This window comes from Cupressus sempervirens, chromosome 3 (assembly GCF_028749045.1).
Source record: "Cupressus sempervirens isolate cs-2001-9-10 chromosome 3, ASM2874904v1, whole genome shotgun sequence".
Classification (NCBI taxonomy): domain Eukaryota; kingdom Viridiplantae; phylum Streptophyta; class Pinopsida; order Cupressales; family Cupressaceae; genus Cupressus; species Cupressus sempervirens.
The window spans coordinates 467,990,373-467,996,379 of NC_143120.1; positions in this window are offsets into that span (position 1 = coordinate 467,990,373).

Sequence of the window (6,007 nt, forward strand, 5' to 3'; positions counted from 1 at the left end):
TGATCTCTATTTTATTTAACATTTGATTTTTAAAATTAATTTCAATTTTAGTTTTAAAATTATTCTATTCTTTTTTATTAGTTTAGTTTTTTCTTTAAATATTGTTTTTTAGTTTCTATAATTTATTTAGTCAATAAAATATTTGTTAGAGATGCTATTTTTATTATTTTTATTTTTATTTCTCTTATTCATTTTTCATAATAGATTTTTTGATGGGATTTTTAAAATAATTTTTTTTTCATATTTGATAAATTAAATTTAAATAAATAATATTTATTAATCTATTTAAAAGAGTTTAGTAAATATTATGTTATTTAAAATAAAAATTATTAATAATCTAATTTGTTCACATAAGATTATATTTTAAATCTTCACATTTAACTATTATTTTTCTTTTCCTATTTATTTAAAAAATAATTACTGGTGATCTCCACATTAACTCATGTTCTGATCTCTATTTATTTAACTTTTGATTTTTAAAATTGATTTAGGTTTTAGTTTTTAAAATTTTAAAATTTATTTTTAATATTAGTTTAGGTTTTTCTTTAAATATTATTTTTTAGTTTCTATAATTCCGTCACTTTGGTGCCTTGGGGTACTTCTCACAGGTCTGGTTGGGATTTAGCTCCTCCGTCCTCACTCAACATTGGTTGGGGATGGGATAGTCAAGAGGCTATTGGTTCGGAACCACCCAACATGCCTACATATGCTACTGTGAAGGAGTGACTAAGGGTTTTGCCTCAAACATCAATTTTTTAAATTTTTAACAATTTCTTGATTAGATGATTGGTTTTGATTTTGGAGGATGCATAGAATCGTCATTGTTATTAGGAAACGTATCTCATCGATATGGTATTTTGTAAATATCAATTTTTTAATTTTTTAATTTTTTGGTATTTTGCAAGGATTTTGGGCTTTCTTTCTGATTCTTTCCCGGATGAGCTTTGAATTAGTTTAAATATTAAAATTAATATATACAGTGGGTTGCCCACTTTTTATGAAAAAAATATAAAAAAATATTTAGTCAATATAATATTTGTTAGAACATTATTTTTTCATTTTTTTTTGTATTTCTCTTATTAATTTTTCATAATATATTTTTTGATGGTTTTTTTTTTTTAAAATTTTAAAATCGAGCACCTATTTGACTAATCGGTGCAAGCACAAAAGCATGCAACTGCTAGTATTATGTGTGTGAATGAATAGATTGTGGATTAAGTAACTTTATTTTTTGTTTTTCCTTTTTTGAATTTTAATTGACCTTTTTTTTTTCTTTATTGAATTTATCATTTTTGTGAAGTGTATATTTGGTATTTAATTTAGGTATGTTTAGTATACATTAATGTTGTCTAAGTGCACTTAAATTTTGCTTATTTATTTTTTTGGGATTCACTAATTATAAGTTTTTGGATGTGTGATCATGTGTTTGAGTAAACTTTTGATATTTATTTCATGTGTGAAATGTGTAGCTTTTCTGTTTTTTTATTGAAAAAATGTGAATTACAAAATTGCTTTTCTTTGATTGAATTTATCATTTATTTGTGGTAGGCAATACTATTAAATTCACTTGTCTGAGTTACTCAATTTATAAATATATTCAATGGCTTGTTGACTTTTGCCAAAAATAAAAAATAATTTTTTTTAATATGAACTAATCAAAATGCTTTATTTTTTTAATTTAAAAAATGACAATAGTTTTTCTAAAGTTGAAATTTATATTTTTCAATTTTGTCCAATAAAAATATTATTGATTTCAAATGTGATTGGTTCACACAAATTTATGTTAGAGGATGCTTTTCCTGAAACATCCTCCATATTAGACTATTTTCCCCTACATTTTAGTGCATTTTAATGTTTAAAAGTGTTTATATTTTAATGATTGTTTTGGTTAATTGACTTACATAAATTGTAAAATTTTCATTTTTCCCTCCATTTTTATTAATTTATAATGGTTATCTATGATAAACCATGATTATCTATAAACATAATCTAAAAAATATTGTCAAAGTATTATTATTATTCATACAATCATCATAACAAAGTTATATCATCTTATTTATTATTATTAATTTATAATGAATAAGTATGATTAACCGTGATTATCTATAAACATAATGTTAAAAATATTATAAAAGTTTTGTTATTCATAAAATCATTATGACAACATTATATCATCTTTAAGACATGACATAAATTGTCTTCAATCTACTTTTTAAGCCATTAAATTGATCTATTTAAGAATGTGAGGAAGGAAAATTAAACTAATTATCAAAAGTCCCTTAAAAATGTTGTTAAACAATACTAATCAACTATTGTAAATCAAGCACAAATAAATTTTAGTATAACCAAAATTTTTATTTACTAAATAATAATTACATTACATTTTCCCCATTTCAAAATTAAATGTTTACATGATGTTGGTCTTAAATTTTGACATTTTTCTTGAAAATAGTTGTAGTTATTCAACAAAAAATGGTTAATGAAGCTGTCATGTCATTAATTTAAATACAATTACCATCAGCACTAGTGTTAGTTCCCCCTATTTTCTCAAGATTTTTGTCATCCTCTGAATTCAAATCTTGGACCTCGAGGCAAATTGGGATATGTAGAACAATTGAATGCTTGAACAAAACTCACAAAAATATTAGAAATGGGAGCATCAAGCAAGGATGTTGAGCTCATTTCCGAGGAGGTTGATTCTATAGTCCTTCAATGTGAATAATTTCCCCTTTCTAGAACCTTCAACATCACCCAAAAAAGAGCAAGGTTCCATTAGTTAGATGATATGGAGACATTGCTAACTATGTTTTGAAATAATATAATATTTTGTATTAAAAATACTTTTCCATTAGTTTTTTTGCTTTCAATTATTAAATATTTTCAAGTAAGGTCTATAATAACATTTTCCCTATAATTTAAGAAAGTATTCAAACATTTAAATAAATTCATGAGATGAAATTAAATAATGTGGGTGAAGATAAATTTTACATATGTAAAAATATATGTTCCTATTTTAATGTTATTTTATTTTCCTTTTAAAGTCAAAATCATTATTAGATTGAATAATGATTGTCTTTTCATCTTGAATTTTAAAGATTTAATAAAGCATGTTTATTTAAATATGATCATAAACATCAATTCATAGGATCCATATTGAAAAATATTATTTTGTAGATCATTTTTAACCATTCATTAACAATAATAGACTTTTATTTCTCTATTCTCTTGCACTCTCCTTTATGATGATAATGGACACTTGATAATTTTAATATCAAATACATGTAATAAAAATTAAATAATTTTAATGTATATAATTTCAAAAATATATTATAGCTTTTAGTAGTAAATATAAATATGCTCTCTATTCATCTATTAAAAATATTTGAATACTGCAACAGTATATAAGTTTGAGGACAAGTCCTCCAAATTGATCTTTATCCAAAATTGAATAAGTATGGGGTCAAATTACAACTATGTTAGGATTAGTGTGATAGAAATAACAATTCCATGCAAATATAACCAATATCAAAAAATAATAAATCACACAGGAGAGAACTGAAGACACAAAGCTTTAATGTGTTTCACCCAATCTCTGGGCTACGTCCACCAAATAATGAGTCTAATATTCTTATTATCCATTGATTACAACTTGATTACAATTTGTAATCCTTTATAGATCAATACTACTGCAAGAAGCTAAAATCTCATCATACATCATAAAATCCCTAACCTTAAGCCTTTTATACAAGATTTTGTCACGTACAAAATTAGGGCTAGAGTAAGCTGACCAATAGAAAAAACTAACTCGTGGAAACTTGTACGATATTAAATTCATTTTTGGCTTCGAGCTCATTGCCCCTCAACCTCGTCTTGTATCATGATAGGGAGTGCACCTAGGGTTGCTGACCCCTTAACCTCGCAAGGGGCATTGCCCCTTGACCCCTAGAGCTTGGGGGCGCTAACCCCAAACCCCTGTAGTAAAATTTGGGGGGAAATCACGTTGAATGAAGTGGGGAAAAATTAACCTTTGAGTCTAATAAGGCTCCACATCACAACAACTATTAATTAATTATTTAATTATTTTTCAAAAAATAATCTAAATTGACTTTAGTTTAGTTTAGTTTATTTATTTTAATAATATTTGATATAAATATTTCTAAAGAAATATATTAGTGTATATAATATTTATATAATAAAACTACTATTCTAAATTATGTTATATTATATTCTATATAATTAAAATGAACATTCACCATTGTATTGGCATCTTCAAACTTTGTGGAGTAACAGGCCAAACTGCTCTAAGATGAAGCCTCTTTTGGAAGACCAACACTCCTGGACTAGAATTTGGTGATTTTCCTTTTACGATTGACCTATGTCTAAAATTCTTATGTTTTGCCATACTTTCTAAGCTCTAGCTTAACAAACTCATACCACAAATCATTCTTCTAAAGCCAAGCTAGAAGTTTCGAGTTTGCGAATCATTGTCCATGTCAGCGATAATAGTGAAGATTCAAGCTCCCTCTCTTTCACATTTAATCACTACAACCAAAAAAATGAAAATAAACCTTCTCTTTTTTTGCAGAAGGCAGGGACTCTAGATTTTTTAGAGCTTTTTTTTAAAATATACTTTATTATTAAATAAATGCAATGACTAAGAATAATTTTAGACAACTTGTTTAGAGTTGGAGAATATATAGCTTGATAACTTCATTATTTTTGATAACTTCAATTATTTTTGATAACTTTATTTATTTTTTGACTTTGTTCTTATACAATACATTATTTTTATTAGATTTTATGGTGTTTGGAATAACTCTTTACTCCTCTAAAATTGCTATGCCTATTACAATTTACTATAAAGGTAAGTTCATGCCACTATGTGGCACTAGTTATATATTTGGTATTTAGTTTATGCATGTTTAAGTTTACTTCCAATAATTGTTTGTTGAAGTGCATTGGGATTTTATTTGTTTAGTATATTTTATTTTTGTGCTCACTTGTTATTTTTTGAACAATGTTTAATCTTTAGTGATTCACTTTTGTGAACTTATTGTGTGAAGAGCATGTGTTTGAGTAATTTTTGGTATTCATTTTGTGTGTGAAATGTGTATGAACCATTGGAATATTAAGGCATCATATTATCCCTCATCTATTTTTTTTTGAGTCATCATGAATACTCATGTCGTGTGTTGTTAAGGCGCTTGTTAGAGGCAAAAATATCTTAGGCATCATGCAAGAGGCACAATTTTTTTTAGACTTACTATAATTAGATAGTTTGTACAAGTCAACTACTATAAATAGTAAGTTATTTTGGTGACTTGACAAAAAAAGTTATTTCAACTAGTGGTTAACATGTAATTGTATAAGCCATACTTACTAAATTTAGTAATTGGACAATCTTTCAAACACTGCAACTCAATTGTTATAGGTAACTCAAAGTCATGATTGCTCATATGTTTTGAGCAATCTTGTAATAGTGAAAATTACCAAAAAATAAGATTAAAAAATTATCCCAAGGTTTTTACTATTATATTCTTACCAAATTTTTTCACGTAAATACTATATTATGTGATTTTGCTCAATTATGCAATTTTCTACACTAGGTCATTTTTCATTACATGAACTAGCTTTTTTATGCATTATGTGTGTGAAAGTTAATTTTTATATTTACTTTGTGTGACTATGTGTGGTACTTGAAGGGGTTCTCAAGTTAGATTTTTTTTTGTACAAATGAACTCCAATCTATACTTGTTGTTAACTTTATAATTAATTTTTTACTTTATGTGTTATTCATTTGGAGTGTAAAATGTGTATGAACTAGTTTTTTTATTCATTATGTGTGTGAAAGTTGATATTTGTATTTACTTTGTGTGACTTTGTGTCATATGTTTGAATTGAAACTTATATTTATTGTGTGTCTATATGTGTTTGAAGGGTTTCTAAAGTTTAGTATTTTTGTGTACAAATGAAATCCCTTCTATAATTTTTGTTAAATGTATAACTA